Below are 22,218 nucleotides of genomic sequence, written 5' to 3'. Positions count from 1 at the left end.
GCTGAACCCCAAGCTATTCTTGTTAATGATCAATGCCTTCATACTTTGACTTTCTTTTTTTTTTTTTTTATAAGAAATGATTTCCCAGGGTTTCCTTCATGCCTCATGTAAATAGCTTCTAGAAGTATCCACTCCACCAGACTTCAAGTTGAATTCCCTCCTCACAATTGCAGAATTGTATAATACAAGAGAGAATACACTAATAGTGAATGAATGGCTACAATAGGAGTTTAGAGGAGAGCAGAGTCTGGTAGTTAAGGTTTGTGTAGAGTAAAGTGGAGAATGGAGATCTCCAGTGTATATTCAGTGTGATTTCCTACTGTTCAGCACTTAATCTGGGCAGAGCAGATAATGGGCACTCAATAAATGCTTATGGAATTAATAGTGAGACAGAAATAACCATCTGGAAGGGATACTGGGACTGAGTATTGGGGAAAATGAGTTACAGGCCCATAAATTTGAGATCAAAGTAATAATTAAAATTATAATGGAATGAATAGTTGGAGAAAAAAGAGAAATAACAGATTTTCTAACCATTTTATTCATGAGTGTAATGTGTGGGACCAGCCACACATATATACCTCCTTGTTTGTGTCTGCTGTTTGACTAGGACTTGCTGTCTAGTAGTATTTAGGTGTTTCTGTGTCTGGGCATTACTATTTCCATTGTTTTCTCTATTTCAGAAATTTAAAAAAATTTATAATGTATTTGAATTGCTCAATAAAATTGGAGAGTAAATTATTGCCTCCTCCTCTTTGTTATATTTTGTTTTTTTAAAATCCTAGAGGTCATTAATGTCTATCATTTTAATGGTAACTAGATTTTTAAACAAAATTCTGTGCATCAGAATGTATATCTGGCAATATGCTGCAGGGATTACAAAAATGAGTAAGCCACAGTCTCTACCATCAAGGAGTGTACTTGGGGAGGTAAAAGAAGAGAAGTTCAGATCAGTTCGCTTGACTTTTATTAATCAGTTATAAATAAAGTATGGAAAGAACAATTGATCAATGACAATTCTTCCTTCTTCCTTTTTGTAAAATTGAGGTAATCCTATTACTAGAGATAAAAAATGAGATAAATTCACATAATAAAAAATTAACCCTTAGCCATTTTAAAAAGTACAATTCAGTGGCATTTAATACAATTCACCCTGTTTTAAAAGAGCTCTGAAGAGAATGGAAATTTTAATAGAGAAAACTCAAGAACTGATGTACCCCAATCTCTAAGTACTGCACGTTACATTGCACCCAATTTAGTTTTGTTGTAACGGATACCAGTTTCTGCTTGGTATGCTACGGATGCTGAACAAACTGGTCATCTATTCCAGTTACCGATGACCTATATTTCTTTAATACAACTTGTATTAGGTGTCAGTATCTAATTCGGAATTCTTTCAGCTGTGCTTCTTCCCGTTTCCTATGATTACAAATTCCATGCGGGCGGGTAACATAACTATCTTCTTCGTCACTATTTCCCCAGAGGAGGGCCCGGCACACAATGGGTTTAAAAAACATATGCTAAATGAATGATTACCTACTCTTGGGATTTTTGTCCCCATCAATTCCTTATAGGTTACCCCATGTCACAGCAGTGGTCAATACTGTCTTGCAACAACGGGCCAAGGCTTGGGGTGCAGAACGTCCTCGGAAGGACTAACCAAGATCATCTGAAGCACCAGTGAAGGCAGCTGCTATGGGGCCGGGCGGGAGGTGGCGCTGTTGCTCCGTGTCATGACTCCGTTTTCACCTGCCCTGGAGTCTCCATTACACCTGACCATTTAGCAATCGCTGGGGTAGGAAATCAGTCTGCAGATCGGCGGCAAGTCCGGCTTTCACAGTTTCAGCAGAGGTTTCCGGCTGGCTAGTGTGTGGCGAGTGCCGGAAACCTCAGTGCCCGCAGACTTCCCTTTGTGGGGCGCCCGCCCAAACTCCATCCTTTGCTGGCAGCCACGCCCCACGCTGGGAAGGAGGGACTGGAAAGCATTTCCTTGAGGCTGGCACACCTTGCCCTGCCCAAACCCGTCATTTTTACCCCCGGACTGGGCCAGTTGCATCTGAAACCGGAGTGACCAGAGGAGGGACACGGTAGTGAACCGGGGCATTGGAGGGCCTGGAGGGTGGGAGGGGGGTTGCAGGCATGCAGCTAGGGGTGGACTCTGACTTTGGGGAATTGAAAAAAGGGAAGAGGCTGGGAGTGGAGCGGTTGTGATCGGCTGTTTGTATCTATGTGAACAAACACTAATCAGCAGGTGAATTAATCTGTATTTCTTGAGAACAAGCATCTTGTGGGTTTTGGCTTCTGTGTTTATATGATCAGAGGCTAAACCTGCCTCAGCAGATCTGGCGCAGGGAGAAGGGGAGAAAGCCCAGTGATGGGGGTCTCTGTTTAGGAGAAGGGGAGAAAGCCCAGTGATGGGGGTCTCTGTGTATTCCTCCAGAGGGGGCAATCAGGAGAGGGCAGGCAGGATGAGGTACAGGATTACTTGTCAGAGGACCGCATAGTCGTTCAGATCAGCTTCATCTTCCTCATCTGTAAGTCTAAATAAAACTGTAACTACCTCACAGGGTCGTGGTGATATTTAAATGAGATAATCTGTAACCGTGCTTAAAAACTGTACAGTGGGATATACTATCCTTTGTTGACTGAATCTCTGTTTTCTTCTTAATCTTTTTTCTCTCTTTTTCATTTTTCTCTCAGTCCCTCAACCTCAACCCCATGTTGTCTCCGTTCTTTCTCTTTCATTTCTGGGATCGTTGCTTCCTTTTGCAATGAATTCTTTCCACATTTGTGTTTTTTCATACTTACGGGACCAGACTTTCTTCCTACTGCTTTGTGAGAGCCACCAGTATATGGAAATAAAGGACTTGAACTACGGTCACGTGCAGCACATCTCACCTGAAACGCACCTGGAAACAGAACTTTGTGCTGTCTACCTGGTTAGTCTCCCTTCGTGCACCAGAATCTCCACACACTGCCTGCTGGGGGTCATCTAGGTCTTTCAAAGAGACATTATGAAGCATTTGCTTCAATAAAAATCATACACTTTTTCTTCACTGTCTTCATTAGTGTATGCGTTTGCTAGGGCTGTTGTAACAAAGTGCCACAAACTGGGTGACTTAAACAACCGAAATTACTGTCTCACAGTTGAGGAGGCTAGATGTCTGACTAGGTGTTGGCAGAACTGGCTCTTTCTGAGGGCTACGAGGAAAGGGTCTATTCCAGGCCTCTTTCTTTGGCTTGTAGATAGCTATCTTCAGTTTATATGGCGTTTTCCCTGCCTATGTGTCTGTCTCTGAATTTCACCTTTTTATAAGGACGCCAGTCCTACTGGATTAGGGCCCACCCTAAGTACCTCATTTTAATTGACTGTCCCTGTAAAGATGCTCTTTCCAAACAGGATCACATTATAGGGTATTAGGGGTCAGGACTCCAACATATAAATTTGTAGGCAGAGGGGCAGAGTAAGATTCAACCCATAACAATTACTTGGTTTCTATATATGCATATGCTCAGAGTTAGTTGAACATCACATCTATTTCAGTTGTCGTTAATAGAAACTTTGTTTCCCACCTTTCCCAACCCCTCACCACCAGTCCCAACAAGCATGGGCTCCAAAGTTCTACAGGAGTTATATGACTCTGTGGCCTTGTTTTGTTTCAACCTGAGTGTATAAGTTTCCCATTGCTGCTGTAACAAATTACCACAAACTTGACTAAAAACAACACAAATTTTTACCATACACTTCTGGAGGTCAGAAGTCAAAAATGTATGGGCAGCTCTGTGTTTCTTCTGGAGACTCTAAGGGAGAATAAGTTTCCTTGCCTTGTCTGGTTTCTAGGGCCTGTCCACATCCCTTGGCTCAGGGCTTTCCTCCATTTTCAAAGCCAGAAATGGCCGGCTGAGTGTTTCTCACATTTCCTCATGCTGACACTGACATTTTTGCCTTCCTCTTCCACATTTAAGGACCCTTGTGATTACATTGGACTCACTGGGTAATCCAGGATAATCTCTCTATTTTAAGGCCAGTTGATTAACTCCATCTGCAACCTTAATTGTCTTTTGCTATTTTAACTCTGTTAAAAACTAACATATTCATAGGTCCCAGAGATTAAGACATAGACACGTTTAGGAAGCCATTGTTCTGCCTGCCACACCTGAGCTTTCTCCAACTGAATTTTTTATTTTTACTTTTATTATATTTTTATTTTTTCAAATTTATTTTTAATTGAAAGATAAAAAATTGTATATGTTTGTTACATATAACATGTTGCTTTGGAATATATATACATTGTGAAATGGCTAAATTAAGCAAATTAACATGCGTTATACCTCACATGCTATTTTTTTTGTTGTTGAGAACAGTTAACATCTACTCTTTTAGTAATTTTCAAGAATACAATACGTTGTTATTAACTATAGTCACCGTGTTGTACAATAGATCTCTTAACTTTATTCTTCCTATGCAACAAACTTTGTATTCTTTGACAACATCTCCCCCAACCCTCTCTTTCCCCAGCTCCTGGTAACTACTATTCTACTCTTACTTCTACGAATTCAATTTCTTTTTAGATATCACATATATCTTTGAGATCATGTGGTATTTTTCTTTCTGTGCCTAGCTTATTTCACTTAACATAATGTCTTCCAGCTTTCTATGTGTTGTCAACTTCCTTGTTTAAGGCTGAATAGCATTTCATTGTGTATATACTGTATGGCGCATTTTCTTTATCCAGTCATCTGTTGATGAACACTTAGGTTAATTCCAACTCTGGGATATTGTGAATAATACTTCAATGAACATAGGAATGCAGATATCAGTATGTGTGACTTCATACATACTGATATTACCTCCTCTGGGTAGATACCAAATAGTGGGATCACTAGATCATATGATAGTTCTCTTTTTAATTTTTAAAGAAATCTCCATACTGTTTTCCATAATGGCTGTAGTAATTTACCTTCCCACCCACAGTGTGCATAATTTCCCTTTTTTCCAAATTCTCTCCAATACTTGTTATCTTTTTCATAATAGCCATTCTGACAGGTGTGGAGTTTAATTTGCATTTCCCTGAGGATTAGTGATGTTGAGCATTTTTTTACATTTGTGTTGGCCATTTGCATGTCTTAATTTGAGAAATGTCTATTTAGGTCTTTTGTTCATTTTTAAAATCTGCTTTTTTTTTTTTTACTATTGAGTTATATATTTTAGATATTAATCCTTTATCGGATATATATTTGCAAATATTTTATCCCATTCCATGTGTTGTTTCTTCACTCTGTTGATTGTTTCCTTGGCTGTGCAGAAGATTTTTAGTTTGATATAATCCCATTTGTTTATTTTAGCTTTTGTTGCCTGCGCTTTTGGGATCATATCCAAAAATATCATTGTCCAGCCCAATGTCATGGAGCTTTCCCCCTGCGTTTTCTTCTAGTATTTTTACAGTGTCAGGTCTTATATTTAAGTCTTTAATCCATTTTGAGTTGATTTTTGTATATAGTGTTCTCATTGGGTATATCATCCTATTTATATTCTGAGGGATCAGTGTCTTACCTACTGTGTATAGCAAAGAACTTTAAATCCTTTATGGAGAAAAACAGCATCCTGACTAATGATGGAACTAAAAATGTGTCCCCATTGAGCAGAAACCTGGGTACCACACACTTCCTATATAATACCATTAAAAATTACTTTCCATTGCCCCTTGTACTTTTAGCATTACAGTGTAATCCTTTATGCTCAATTAGTTTCTATGGATTATTTTTCTATAAAATTTCTTGCAGATCCAATGCAATTTTCATAGGTGAATTTAGCTATTTATTTATTCAATGAGCATATGAATCCTGATGTGTGCCAGATACTGTTCTAGGTCTAGGGATATAGCAATGAACAAAATAGCTGAAATCCCTAAATTCTTATTCTCGTGAAGGTTTCATACCTTTTCTTCTAACTTTGTCACTTCATTTTTGTACTCCCCACCAGCCTAGGTTTAGCTGGTCTCTAGTTTCCCAACATGCTTTCTGAATTTAGATGTGGCTACTGCTCTGTGCCCACTTCTGGGTTGTGCTAATGAGAGACCTAAAGAAGCTAGATTACACCCCCAAGGAAATTACTATCTGGTTGGGAAGAAACAGATAATCATAGGCAAACTGGTTAAGTACTGAATAAATACGTTGGGTATTAGCATATTATGTCTTAGACACGGTTCAGACTGGAGAAAATGAAAGTAGAAGAGAAGGAATATGCACAAAAGTAAAGCAGCTAATTACACAGATGCCAGTGTAGAGTGGATAGAATCCTGCTCTGAGTCCGGGGGACCTAAAATTTGTTTTAAGCTTTGGCATTCTCTTTGTGAGCAAAGAACCAGGCATCTTTCAGGACAATAAGGAACATGGAAAAAAAATTAAAATTAAAAAAAAGAACAAAGCACCTATTTCAGTAGTCCTTGTTTTGTTATCATTATTATTTTCCCTTTAGAAAATGAAAGGTAGAGGTAGACTGGGAATTCTCTAGGGATTCTCCCAATGTTTTTTAAAACAAGTCTTTTATTTTGGAACTCCTCAGAATTTCCAATCAGAATAATAATGGAATAGGTTAGAGTTTAGTTGGGGAGACATTCAGCTCTGGATAATGAAAGGATAATGAGGACAGAATACGGGAGTCCCTATCCAACCCTTGGCCTGTAGTCTCATTTGTTGCAGTTGCTCTTACCTCCTCAGGCCAGGTGGCTGTCTCCACTGGTTTTCCCTCCCTACGACTTCTGCTGAACTGGGCAGTACAAAGTCCAGCTCTACCATGCTGTAAATACCACCGCCCAAGGGTGAGTCTTCAGGGAATAGAAAAACTTCCTGATGCTCACTCTTTCATTAGCCCCCAGCAGTCTAAATTGTATCCCAGCTTCTAAGCATTATCTGCTTGAAATCCAACTCAACCTGTTTTGTCATTCATAATAAGCCTTCTTTGGCTTAGCAACAGCAAGGAATATTGATAGCTAATTCTTAACAATCACTGTGGTTAAAGCAAATTGAAGGTAGTGATTGCATTTTTTCACCTCTAATTTTATACTTTAAATTACTATACAAAATCTATACAAAATCATAAATGAAAAGGAAACCTGTTTTAATTTTTCCTTTTATAGCTGTTAATATATTATAGCCTCAGTCATGTTAAATAGTCTCATCTTTATATATTTCAGCATGGTTCTTAAAATTGTCAGTTAACAGAATACATAGAAATATGATGCTATTTTTAGAACATTGATCTAAATTAAAATTATTTTTTATATATATAAAATTCTAGGGTAAGTTAGAATTATAGTAAGCACATATAGTAGATGCTAACTAAGGTTTAAGGGAAAAATGTGTTGCAAAATGTACACTGTGGTTATAGAAAAATTTTAGTAATATACATGTAATATTCACATTAGACGTCAAGCGCTTTTCTGGCAAAAACTTTGAAATTACTAGCTTTAGTCATACACCCAGATGTTGATTGACTTAATTGGATGTACCATGTTGTTGGATAAATGCAGGGTGTTACATTGGACAACTTCAGGAGACCGCATTATGTTATATTCATATTATGCTACCAACTACATGGTGAAAATATGTGTTAAAGATGATAATTTTGGGTTTAGAGAAGTTGATCTCAAGCATTTTTTTTTTTGTTCTGACAATAGTCAGCTCCCAGGACCAATTGTATGCCAAGCCAACCCTAGTTTGTGTCAGCAACAAAGGCTTAGGATCAACTTCTCCAAAGTCCCTTTTAAGTCAGATTGGGCTGGCTTGGCCCAGACAGGGAAGGCTCCTGGTTGACCCTCACCTAAGCGTTCCATGACACCTCTTCATCCTGGGCCCAAATTTAGTGCTGCATCTGGCCAGTTAGAGGCTACGACAGCAGGAAGGAACTTGTTTAAGTGGTGGAAGTGACAGACTTGGCTTACGGTTCAAGGAAGGAGAGGGGCTAAGAAAGTGCTGAAAATCTATCCTGACCACCCTGTTTTCCATCAAATTTACAGTGAGATTCCTCAAACCCAGCCAGTCTGGTCTGAAACCACATGGCTGCCCTGCCTCCTAGCTCTGTGGACTTTCCCCACAGGCCTCAAGGCCGGACCCCTTTAGTGTTTCTTGAAGCCAATGTCTCAGTATGACTCAGAGTGAGTTCTGGCCAAGGAGGAAAAAGGAGTAGAGTATTCATGAGAGTATTCTTAAAGCCCAGAAATGAAAACACAACTGGGATGTAAATATTCCAGCTTTCAACTCTGGAATAGAGTTTACAGAGGCTCATCCAGACCCATGTACATCCCAAAGTCCTGGGAGGCAAAAGAAACTATGAAAGTATGTGCACATTATGAATTCCATGAACCCGCATCTTCCTCCTCATTCTCATCCCTACAAAACCGTAACTGCCTAAAAAGAGACAAAATATTGAGTCAGCCTTATGAAAGATGGGAAATTGCAGCAGAAAGAGCACTTGGTGGAGATTCAAGACACACAATGCTAGTTTTAGCTTAAGTGTTAATTAATTATTGGAAGGTATCTAAACTCTGGGCCTTAGTTTGCCCATCAGTAAATTTGGAGGTTAGGTTTGTTTTTGTTGCTTTCAAAGGACACTTCTTGTTGTACACATTTGAAATTCTATGGCACTTGTGGAACATGTGCTGCATTTTGTGGTGTGTTTGCCAAGGAGATTAGAAATAGATGGCAGGGATGCTGATTTTATTGTTTTCATTTCTTTACCAGGGAAGTGTGACTCTAATGGCACAGAAGGTACAGAGTGGTTATCTCATTCACTGCATGTGAATGGAATGGCTTTCTGACACTCACCAGATGAGCCTGCAGGGTTTGCATCCCTTCTTGAAGCCCAAGCAGCTCCTGTAACTCCAAGTGACCTTGATTTCACTTTCTCTCTTTTCCTCACCCATATTTCATACTTAGGGGTGGTCTAATAAGAGTTGTGATCAGAAAGGCCCACATCTGATTAGATCTTTGATTTATTTTTTGACCTTAGACGAGTCAATTTTTCACTTAAACTTTAGTTTCCACATGCAACGTGAAGTTGGTAAGTAGTTATGGATTATTCTGAAATGGTTTTCCATTACAAAAATGAAGATAATTTTGAAGAATATTTCAATTTTTCAGGATTGGAAAAGAAGAAGAAATGTAGATAAGCCAAATGTGATTTATACTTATCTATACTTTCTTCTCCGCCACCACATTTGTCTTTCTAAGTCTGTTTTTACTGGGATAATATTAAAATTATTTTTAGTTCATTGAGTTAACATTGACTAGGAAATAGAGGGAGGCTAAAAAATATGACCTTATGTTATCTACAAACAGATGGACAATAAAGATTTGACAGTATCAGCAAGGCGTAACTGGTGACAGGTTGCAGGTTTATAGATACTCAGATAGTCTGTGAAATAAATTGCTCCCAAAAAGAAGTTCATTGAATGCTGGGATAGAATTCTCTGTTCTGTGCTAGATGTGCTTGTATCTTTATACTTGAGTTATGGGTTTAGCAGTGATATTGGGGGCTGCATCTTTGTGGCTTTTATTTAAACCTCAAATGTATCTTGGATGCCTAGGGAGTAGTGGTCTCTGTAGGAAGATGGATAAATAGAAATATTTATATTGCTTGGAAGTTAGGGATGTGGACACTTTGGACACCTTCTCTAGTCCTGCTAATTCATGGCAACCTGAGAAATTTTGATCACCTCAGGGCTACACTCTAGCTCAGGCAACACAGTGAGACCCTGTCTCAAAAACAAACAAACAAAAAGTTGGCATTTCCTCAAAATTTAAACAGAGTTACCATACTAGCAATTCCACTCCAGTGCATATACTGAAGACAAATGAAAACATATGTCCACACAAAAACTTGTATGTGAATGTTTACAGCAGCATTATTCATAAAGGCAAAAAAGTGAGCCTGGGCAACATAGCGAGACACTGTCACTGAAATTTATTTTTTTACATTAGCCAGATGTGGTGGCACATACCTATAGTCCAGCTACTTGGGAGGTTGAGGTAGGAGGAACACTTGAGACTAGGAGTTGGAGGCTGCAGTGAGGTATGATCGTGCCACTGCACTCTGGCCTGGACAACAGAGTGAGACCCCATCTCTTAAAAAAAAAAAAGCAAAAAAGTGAAAGCTACCCAGATGCCCACCAATTGATAAATGGATAAACAAAACAGACATATCCATACAATGCAATGTTACTCGGCCACAAAAAGGAATGAAGTGCTGATTCATACTACAACATGGACGAACTTTGAAAACATTATGCTGAGTAAAATAGACCAGACACAAAAGGTCACATAGTGTATAATTCAATTTACATGAAATGTCCTGAATAGGCTAATCCATAACGAAAGAAAACAATTAGTGATTGCCAGGGGATGGGGTGGTGGGAGAGCAATGGGGAGTGACCGGTATTGGGTAGATGTTTCTTATTGGGTTGATGAAAATATTCTAAAGTAAGATAATGGTGATGGTTGCATACCTTTGTAAATATAATAAAAAACACTAAATTATACACTTTAAAGGGGTGAATTTTATGGTATGTGAATTATATCTCAATTTAAATAACAAAAGGAATTCTAATTAAAAGTAATTCTAGTAATTATCTTCTAGTAATTAAAGGTAATTCTACTTGTGCAAAAAAAATGGTTTTTGAGAATCTACTAAAGGCAGTAAAATGGAAATTTTAAGAACATGGACTTTATTTTTAAAATTCTTAATTATTATGAGTATATAATGGAAGAACATGGACTTTAAAGCCAAATGACTTGGGTTGGAATCCCATCTTCACTGCTTACTAGCTGGGTGATCTGGAGCAAGTTACTTAACTTCTCTGTGCCCCAGTTTTTTCATCTGTGAGAATTAAATGACTTACTATATGTAAAGTGCTTGGAACAGTACACCATATAAATGTTTGCCATTATAACTGTATGCAATAAACTGTACTAGGCCAAGAGTGAGAATCAAAACCAGTATCAAGGAAGCTTGTGCTAAACACAAATGTCAGTTAAGGAGGAGCAGAGCAGGGTAGAGTTCAAAGCAAACTGCCTCACTTGATTTATTGTCTGAACTCTGCTCCATGCTGATATGGGGAAAGAGTCTGGATTTTGTGGAAAAGGAGGGAGAGTTAATATGGATTGAGGATACAACACCTAAATTTAGCTTTCTTACCTTTGTCCTGGAGAAAGGTCCAAAAATGTCACAGGAGGCATATGGGGGAGAAGCAAGGAATGGGGAACAGCACTTATGTATCTTTGTTGTTCAGTGTAAATAAAGATCAGGCAAAAAGTTTTGAGGGTTTTCCTCTGGAATTTTGGTAGTAAACTTACGATGTTTGTCCTTCTGATCAAAAAGGTATCTTTTTTATTGAGATGTTTATTGGTCTTTCATTTCAAAAACTAGGGTCAAACCAATCTTTAAACATTAATGCCACTGCCACATTTTTATTCCCAGGAAAAATCAAGAATCCACAAGGGTGGCAGGTGTTGCTGTCGATATTCATATCATACCTTTGCTTTAAATTGTTTCTATATCTCTGTAGGGGTACACTTACAATTCTTAATTTTTCTGTAGATCTCACTCTTTCTGTCAACAGACAGCAAATAAATATACTATTAGAAGGACTTGAAGGACTAGATTTTGAGGAAATGATAGTAAGTATTAAATTCCTTTCTTAAAAAGATAGAGAAGAACTCTGTTGTCCACTTTTTCTCTGGTTTTACACTTTTGAATTCTCTTCTCCTATGTAAATATATTTATATATCCTTGGTTTCATAAAAGTTCTACTTTCTTTGATACTCTCACAAGATATCAATCAGTAATGACGAGGCCTTGTATTTCTACTGCTCCTATCTCTGCAATGCTTCACATGTGACCCTCTGACAAAGAGATTTAATTGGCTTGCTTAAGGTGACACAGGAAGTCACTGACCCAGGGCCATAACTGAGATCTCATGATTCCTTTGCCCACTTCAGGAGAGGATTCCTCTCTTTCACCATGCATTTCTCCTAGAACTTTCTGTTGAGAAATAATCTAGGTGAGGAAAATAGGATGCATTTCATGGCAGAAGGCAGTTGAAGCCAAAGTGAAGATTAATGCCAGGGCCTCGTCACACTGGAGACCACAGTGGTACAGATACAGCATTATTTAAAGTTCATTCGATCTCAGATTGTCCCCAAAATGCATCTCATATCATCTCTTTCGATGTAGCAACTTTGTGTCCCAAAAAATTATGGGTAGTGATATAACAGAGCAGAAAAGGTATGGTCAACGAATGATCTAGCAATGGGTCGAACTGGCTTGAAAGTCTCTCAAACACCAAAGCCTTAACAGTTTAACAGATCCCCAAATCGTTACTTCGGGAAGCAGGGGTGCTTCAGAAGAGATGGCAGTGAGCATGTATATGTGTATGTAGGGGGATGGGGGGCGGGGAAGGTGATATTTCTACCTTGGATTTCTGAAGTACTTATATTCTAACACTTTAACGTACTTTCATATGTTTTATCTCATTTGTCTTGTCAGAATGTTTCTGATTATGTTCTACAGGATTATGATCCATTATTCTATTGATTAGAAATTAAAGCCCTGGGAAGTGATGACATTTGCTCAAAATTACACAGATAAATGAGGGAGGGAGGCAGGAAGGGGACGGGGGGGGGGGGGGGAGAGAGAGAGAGAGAGAACGTATTAGAATAGTGGCTGCCAGTATAGAATCCACTCCCCAACTCTGACTCTGGGTGCTGGGTTCTTTCTATTATACCACAGTTGGATAGAGATAATACATTAACTTTATTCCCAGATGTTCCAACTTGGCTTTCTGCCAAGTCTGCATAACAATAGCATCAGCAAGCAACAAAGAACTGGTTAAACTCCAGGTCTTCACCTTGACTTTAGGCCAAAAGAACTCTTTTAGAAGCCATAAATCTTGATTTAATGATTCTACTTTGTCTTTAATTCTGGTCACTAGTTCTTCAAGAAGATTTTTTTCCTCTTTTCTGTCACCCTCAGCCAATTTTATCTTTTGATATCTGTGCTTTCAAACTTTTCTGCCTCCTGGCCTTTCTTCCTTTGCATTTTCTTATTATAAAATAACTAAGACTTAATTCATTCAATTTGGAAAGTAGGAAATGAAGAAAAACTCATTCATAATAACCATCACCACTGTTGCTGTAACTTCCTGATATACTTCTCCTTTGCGTTCCCACACACAGGTATTTCTCCTCAATCAATTTTGTTGTGCTCTTCCTAAATATACATTATTAAAATGTGCTTTTGCACTTAACCAACACAAAAAAATCACCATTTATTAAAAATTTTGTGAACATAAATTTAATAGACTTACAGTTTTCCATTGTACTGCTATATAAAAATAGAGACATCCTCCCATGATGAAAATGTAAGTTATTTCTATGTTTAGCTTTTTATTTCATAAAATTTCAAATGTATACAAAAGCAGCAAAAATAGAATAACTCCCCACATATTTATCACTTGAATTCAGCAATTTTGAACACATGTCCAATGTGGCTCATTTATATCTCTACCTACTTCTCCTCCTCCAAGTCCTGGAATTATTTTGAAACAACTCTCTATTTATGTTTTCCTAAAAAGTAAATAAGTGTAATAAATATTTTTTGTGTTCAGAAACATCTTCTATTAAAAAAATATTATGTTATAATTGACTCCTGGGAGAGGAATTGCAGGGTCCAAATTATGAGTACCACTCAGGCTCTCAATTTACATATTGCCAAATTATTTTCCATAAACATAGAAACTTAGATTCTTTGTCAATCATATAAGAGTGGTCTTTTTAAACAGGGCTCTTCAGAGCATAAAATTTTTTTTCAAATATTTTTTTCTTAAAAGGATTGTAAAAAAATTATAGCTTTTATTTTAAAGTGTATTTTTAAATTGCTAGTTAAGATGAAAATCCCTAATCTTACTTCACCCTGCTTCCATATTTGTTAAACATTTTGGATTGGTGAATTGGTTTTTTCTGTAGTTTTCCACATCCCTTGACCAATTATTTATTAGTATTTTTCTCATTACTGTAAAAACACTTTTATTTGTTTATTGACTGATATTTTCACTGTGATTTTTTTTCTATTGGAAAGAATCCTTTTCCTTAAGTTTAGAAAGTCATCACCAATCCAATATAGTTTATAATGTTAATTTTTTATGTCTCTGAAAACATCTAGGATCTAAATTATTTTTTATCAGATGAGTAACCTATTGCCTAAACTCCATTTAGGGAATAACCTATCTTGTAAGTTCTCAACTCCAGCTGTATTTTAGTATCTCGTGGTGAGAATTTCCTTTATTGAATACTGACATGCGAAGTCATAATCTATGGGGTTCATAACCATCATAATCTCTAAGAGGGGTGGGGAATAACACCAGTATTGTTATTTTTAAAAAGTTTCCCAGGAGAATCTAACGTGCTGCCTGATTTCAGAACCACTGATATGTTTATTTTGATTCATGCAGACTTCTTTAAAGTCTTAAATGTGTATCTTATTTCTGGGATATTTATGTTCTCGTAATCTATCTCTCTGTTTTTCAGTATCACTGTGTGTATGTGTGTGTGTGTCTAAGCTTTGTAAAATACTCATGGCTAATACACGTCCCTCCACATCAAGCTTTGTTTTTTTTGTTTTTTTTTTCAGAAGAGAGAGATTACTGCATGTTGGGATGTTACCCGTTCCCTTTCTCATCATGCTGGAACCCTAAGTTTCCAAATCCTTCTTTGAACTCCTCTTCTCAGTCTTCTCATTCACACATCTCTCAAATACCTTAGAAGAGTTGCCTAAACACATTTTCTCCACATCCTCACCACCTGTGCATTCCCAGAACCACCCCCTCTCTACACTACACTGTAACCATTCTTTCTATGACCATGAGTGATTTCCATGTTTCCTGTATCTACTGATTATATTTTTCCCTGACCTCTCATTAGCTTTTAGTCCACTTGTCTTCCACACTCTCCCGACACACCCCCTTCTCCTCTGCTTCTGCAACACTGTGAACTCTGGGTTCCCTTCCACTGCTCTGGTTGCTCCATCATAGGCTCTTTGTGAGTTCCCACCTCTGCCCCAATTCCTCTTCCTTCTTCTAGGCCTTAAATGTTGGAACTCCATGCATTCTTTACTAGACCTTCTTCTCTTCTGTTTTTACTTTTCTTTCATTATTTTATCTTCCCTCTTATCCACTTCCAAGACTTCGAATACCATCTAATCATTTCTAAATATTTATTGCCAGTCTAGACTCCCTTATGAATCCTAAGACCAGACCTGTACAACCAAATGCTTATTTCTAATATTCTTCTTGAAAGTCACATGGGCATCTCAAATACAAATGTCAGAAATAACTCATGATCTTCCTGTCTTATTTGATTTCTCTTTCTCCTTCCTACCTCCTACAACCACTGTGTCCTGCTGGTTCAGTCTCCTGAAGGTCTCTCATATTCTTTATTTTTACCGTCACTACTGTAATCCAAGAAACCCTTATGAAGCTATTAGTTTTGGTATTAGGATTGGTATTCTCATATTTATTCTTATCAATTGTAATTTATTATTTAATGACTACCAAAGTAACGTTACTATTTACTTTTAATTTTGAAATAATTATAGATTCACAAGTACTTGCAAAAGTAGTACAGAGTCTGGTATACCCATTACCCAACGTCCCCCAGTGGTAATATCTACAGAAATATAGTAAATTATTCAAATTAGGAAACTGACAATGGTACAATATAATTAACTAGATTAAAAAGCTTTCTGGATTTCAGTTTTTGTGTTCACTTATCATTTTGTTCTTCTCTATACATAGTTCTATGACATTTTATCACATGTGTGGATTCATATAATTATCACTACAGTCAAGATACAGAAAACTCCCTCATGCTACTCCTTCATAGTCACACCTCCTCCCTGTTCCTTCTGGCAACCACTGATCTATTTTCTGTCTCTCTAATTTTGCCATTTTGAAAATGTTATATAAATGGAACCATGCGGTGTATAACCTTTGGAGATTGGCTTTTTGTCCACTCTGCATAATGCCCTTAAGCTCCATCCAGTTGTGGCACGTAGCAATAATTTGTTCCTCTTTGTTGTTGAGTAGTATTCCAAATAATGTCTTTGTAAAATACAAAACAGACCATGTCACTCTCTACTTAAAGCACTTCAGCGGCACTTAGAATAAAACGAGCAATATTTAGCATGGCCTAAAAGGCTCATCACGATCTGCTTCTGGCCTACTTGCACTGTCATCTCTTTTTGTTCTCTCTTCTCTTGCTGCAGCCCAGGCCCAGCGACCTTCCAGCTCTGAGAATGTATCAAGCTCTGTTCTGATTCAAGGCCTGTGTGCTCCTCCTTTCTCCCTCCGTGCCTGTGCCCATCTTATCTAGTCAGCTCCTGCTCATCTTTTGTCTGAGTTTAAATGCCACTTAGAGAAACTTTTCTTGACTCCCTTTCCTTTTCCACCTTGTACTTCTCCTTCATAGTGAAACATATTTAAGAATTTTTTGTAATTAATTGTTTAACATCTGAGTGAATGACTTGGAATGAGGCTGGACTCCTAAGAGTAAATGACTTGAGACAAACTAACTAGGTTGTAGCAGCAGACTCTAGGTACAGGTGGACCGTTCAGGTATAGAGTAAAATTTAGGCAAGAATTAGCAACCGAGGTTTTCAGCGTGGCCAGCAGAACACAGAGGCAATGGGTCCCGGGGTGTATAGGTGGGAATGAAGGAGAGTGGAGCAGAATGTTGGTCAGTAGCCAGGCATTAGGCCAGTGTGGTTGCATTTATCCGGGTGGGCTTTACATTTGTAGCAAGAGCTCAGTAACCCGAGTATGGAGCAAAGTTCCAATCTCATTAGGACTGATTGAGGCAAGGAGAGGACAAAAGGCCCGATCCACCTGTTTGGCATTCAGGATAGAACTCCATTTTGAGAGGGCTTGGATACTAAGTACGAGTCACTGCGTAGACCATGTGAAAGTGGATCAAGTCTGCATCTTCCCAAATTGGGGAGTATGGTAAGATGAATGGGACAAAGGGGACTGAGACTGATCTTACTGCCTCCATCAGGATTGGTTCAGGAACTGGGTGGAAATTAGCCAGCATATATGTGATATCTATGGAAACAGTACAAGGAACTGAAAAATTTAGGGGCAGAAGACATGAGGCAGGTTCTGATAGCTTTTCCCTGGTTAAATAACATACCACTACCTAGCATCCTTTCCATTTTTATGCCTTACTCCATAGCAGTATACTATTTCATCCATTTTGTTTAAATCTCTCTTCCTAATTGTCAAATTCAGAGATCTACTAGCAGCTGGAATATTTAGGTTGTCAAATGACATCTAGGTGAAGTATGAGAAATTTTAAAATTCACATTAACTTTTTGATTACTTTAACTCCCTCTCCACACATAGGAATGCATATACTTAAATCAACAAATACTATAAATATTTAGATAAAAGGTTTTTTGTTTTGTTTTGTTATTTTTGATTATATATAATACGTTTACTTGATTGGTGCTATGTGACTACCTCCAAACCTGAAAGGCAGATGAAGAGAGGAAGACAGAGACTAACATGTACTGATTCTCTGCAATGGGCCTGGTAATATTCTAGATATTTCACATAAATTATTGCCATATAACTCTCAAAAACCCTCGTAGGTAGATATCATTATCACCACTTTACATATGGGAAAACAGAGGCTCAGAAAGTTAAAATACCTTATACAAAGTCATAATGAATGACGGATATGAGATTGAAATATAAGTCAAACTCCAAAGCCCCTTTTCTAACCATTACACCACAGGCAATTGTAGGCAGGGTAAGGGTAGGAATGGACACCTGTGAGATTCTGGGGCTGCCATGACATGGGTGGGAAGATGCAGGTTAAAGGAAGCCTCTGGAGTTTGACAGCTCTTGCAGGGAAGAGGTGAGGTGTAATAACCGGCTGAGGATACTTATTGGATGACCTGCTCCTTTTCTGGTGTGACTAATTTCCTGCTGCTCTCTGTAGTTCTTTATTGCCCTCAGGAGAGATGCAGCTTCCTGGTCCCTGAACTATGAAGAGGAGTGGCAAGGTCAGGTGCATGTCTCCAGATGCTGAATCACCCACGAAGCCAGAACTAGGACTTCAAACCTCTCACTCTGTTATGATAGCCCCAGTTCAGTGCTGACTCCACATCCTCCAACTCGGTTCTGCTCAGTGGGCTGCTCAGTTCTGAACTGTGCTGACCCACTCCCTGAGGAGGAGAACCTGCTCTTGGATCTGTGCAGAATAAGAAAGGCGGTTATGTGTTCTCAGAGGTGGCCTTTTCACATTGCCGGGCATTTGTTTTTGTTTACCTGGGATTACATTCTATGTATAGAATATAGTGTCACACCCTGTATGACACAGCATTGAGGTCAATGGCAGCTGAGTTGATTTTCTGATTGTGAAATTTCCTGTCCATCAACTGTTTGCCTGCATGGATCTGGGACTCATTTATCAGCGATTGAGAGAGAGTATGTGTGTGTGTGTGTGCCTGTGTGTGTGTATGTGTGTCTGTGTGTGTGTGTGTGTGTGTGTGTTCCTACAGTCTGCTGTAGACTGTTCTCTGTCTTCCTTAGCTTGGGCCCTCCTTTCTGCCAGAGGGCAGTATGCTAGAACACACTGGAGCAGTGGCCAGAAAACAAAACAGATCTTCTCACTTATGAGGGAAAACTTCCAAGAGATTTTTAAAGAACCAAAAGTTCACCCTTAGAAGGAAAAACCCAGCAGGATGAGACCAAAGAGGGGGACTGATCTTGGAAATGCAATGTGACTTACAACAGTAGGAACAAGGTGTTTGGAAGAAGCCCAGGCAGCACATGTGGGCATCTTCTGCATTAATCAGGTAGGAAAAAGAAGACACAGATGGATCAGAGACAATTCTGTGGTGAGTGGGGGTGGTGGTTGTATGTTCTTGGCTTTTCCCTCTTATTGACAGCCCTTATTCTGGGCTGGAGCAGCTGGGGATCTGGGGAAATGGTTACTGTCTATTAATCCCAGGAAGAAAAAATAATTGGCAGGAGAATATCTAATTTAAGATATATTATTTCTGGGCTTTTGAGGTTTGAAAGTGGTAGATGGAAGATTATGGAATTGGGAGCATAGAAAATAGAATGATAATTATAATATAAACTGTTTTGAATTTGTATAACACCTCAAAGGAAATAAAACATGTTTATGTAATCTATTTGAACTCTGATGCAGTCTGTAGTGTCAGTGAGCACTGTGCTTTTTCTTACCCAGCTGTCGTGGGGCCTGTCTTGCAATCACTTTGTTCCTCTACAGAGTAAACTTTCGTGAGGTGCCAGGATACAAATTGGGCGTCCTCATCTCAATTGTCTATCACATGTGCTTCAGGAATCCCTGGGGATAGGTAGAAATAAGCAGCAAGAAAAGCTGATAAGGCTGTCTTATTGTCAAAAGATCTGTTTAAATAGGCTTAGGACTCCTAGACACCATCGGTGGAACCCCTTTCCCTAGGGTTTCAAAGTGCATTTCAAGCCCTGGCTCTCTAGGAAGGTGGAGGAGGGTGAAGATCAGAACAGTCACAATCCTTCGATACCTGAGACAAGCTGGAGGACAAGGTAACCTCCGCACCTAGGTAATCTCCTCTCCTCTCCAGCTCATCCACGCTAGGAGGTATCACAGGGCATGAGGCAAGTTAGCTGCTCCAGTCTGCTTCTCTATTAAAAAGGACCACCTCTTCGGTTGCCCTTCCATTCACCCTTTGTCCTCTCATGGGTTTGTTTCAGTAGAAAGGTAGAGCCTGGGGTGCAGAAAAATCCAGCAGGGGAATCCTAATTCCCAAGCCAGTGCTCTGTCCTCTGGGATTTCTGGAGCCTTCCTGACCCTCAGGCTCGCCGTGAAAGATTGCCAGTCCTGGGAACTGGGCTTTTTCACTCAAACTGCAGAAGACAGAAATAGGATTGGGGGTCACATCCAGGAATATGAACAAATACAACAACCCAAAATTCCATAATCTGGTGAGTACTAGAAAAAATTTCTGATTGTACCTTTATTTTCAGAATACACTTTCAAGACAGATATATAGATATCATCTATGCCCCAATAAGGCTTTAAAGGACACACAGGCAGATTCTGTTCTTTCCAAATTATGGCATAGTTGTTGGTAAAATTTGGCTTCGGCATTGTGGTTTCCATGATTCGCTTGGATTCTGACGTAATTCCTTCTTGACCCTGGTGGTGTTGCTCATTTGAATGACAAGGACCCATGTATAATAAAGTAGTTTAAAGAACACTGGGCTTGTAAGTAAAAGACCTGGGTTTGAAACCTTGCTCTGCCAATTGCTTGCCCCACACCTTTTTTTTTTACCCTGGCTAATCTGTAACTTAATCCCTCAGTTTCTGCCTTTCCTCCTTTGTACGGCCTAGCACAATACCTAGCACACTGTAGTTGCTAAATGTTTTATGTGATCTGAAAACAGGAAGGACGGCCTGTTTTTCAGGATGTTAGAGATAATTCTGGAATCCTCTAGATCCGAACATTCTTTTCTACCTTGCTTCCAACTTAATATGTTCCCTTCATTAAACACTTTTTTCCCCCTGCCAGGTAGCCCAGCGTAAGGATGAAGCGGGGAGAAGGATGACTATGCAGGAAGGCAGGCTGTTTCAGTCTGGGGGCTGCTACTGCCATGGAGTTTACTATCCTCACTTTACGTCTTTGAGTCCTCTGCCCCATGGCCCATAGCCATTAATAACTTCCTTAACCCAGTGTGGCATCCATCTGAAAGGGGGATCACTTGTCTATCTAAAAATAACATGGCTGGCAGATCCACATGTGTTGATAAGCAAGTGGTAAGTTGCAGGTGAGGCTGACATGACAGATTTAATTGCATCTTAGTGGAACAGGGCCAGATGTTATTACCAAGGCCAATCAAGACATTTTTCTCAACACATAAGCAGGGACAGTACAGGAGAATCAGTATGATTTTAAAAGTTCTATATGTAGGTGTATTTTAGTAAGAAGAGTTTCTTCTGGGAAGTCATGGGCAAATTGCTAATTATGTCTAGGAGACTCCATTGTGCTAATTGAAAAGAAATGTCACCAATAAGAGTTGTGTTATTGTTGCAGAACTGTATTTTTGGACATAAAACAGATGTACAAATGCAGTGTGGCATTATATAGGTATTGTGAGTATGTGTAAAAGTTTGGAGAGTTAATACTCATATTAGTTTTAGTTATATTCATCAATGTCTATGGTCTCCAGACTCTAGTTTTGCAAAGATTTAGGTGGACTTCACTCCCCATTTCACTCTCATTCTCTTCCTATTTGTATATCTTTCTTCATTGTGCTATTTCCCCCTCCAGATTCTCAATTCAAGATGAGAGCTGAACATTCTAATATGCTAAAAGACAGTCAAAAGCAACTGAGAAAAAAATTAAAGAATGATAACCACAAATGACGCAATAATATTGTTTTAATTAGAAATCTGCCTGAAGACATTTGGCACTGTTGATATAGGCATGTGTAAACTATAAGGAAGCTACATACAAACATTTTGCAACTGTCAAATGTAGTTATCAGCATAGAATATTTCATAATTTCATCTGTCCCTTGATTCTAATGCCCTGAATTTCATTATACACAGCACTAAAGAGAGAACTAGGATAACGCTTTATATTCTTAAGGATTTTACAGTCCAGCTGAAAAAGTACATGTAATTTTTTTAACACAATGGGAAAACTGTTTAGATATAATTAAAGGAGACATAGTACTTCAATGCAAGTGAGCTAAAAACATAATTAAAGGGGGCAGAGTATTGGTCATATTGTTTAGAAATGTTGGTTAGGAGCATTCTTCTAATGGTCAGTTGGGCCAGCAACTAACCCATGGGAAGAGTCATCCTAGAGGGTTTTGGCACCAAAGCATGCCTTTTCTCAGCTTGACACAGACCGGCCAGGCAAAGCCATGTGGTTACTGAATATAAATTGTAAGGGAAAAAAGTGATCTAGAGAGGAATATTGTTGTTACAAGTGAATATGAGCATCTTGTGATGTACAAGCTTCGGTGGCCTCTATATGGTGAGGTTTCTCGTATAGGTTTTCATGGATATGTGAGTATGCCTGGTGTGTATACCTTAAAAATACTGGACTCATTTGGCACATTCCATATGCTTCTACCTAAATTG

The sequence above is a fragment of the Eulemur rufifrons genome, chromosome 16 (assembly GCF_041146395.1).
Source record: "Eulemur rufifrons isolate Redbay chromosome 16, OSU_ERuf_1, whole genome shotgun sequence".
NCBI classification, from domain to species: Eukaryota; Metazoa; Chordata; class Mammalia; order Primates; family Lemuridae; genus Eulemur; species Eulemur rufifrons.
This window is presented reverse-complemented; position numbering follows the sequence as displayed.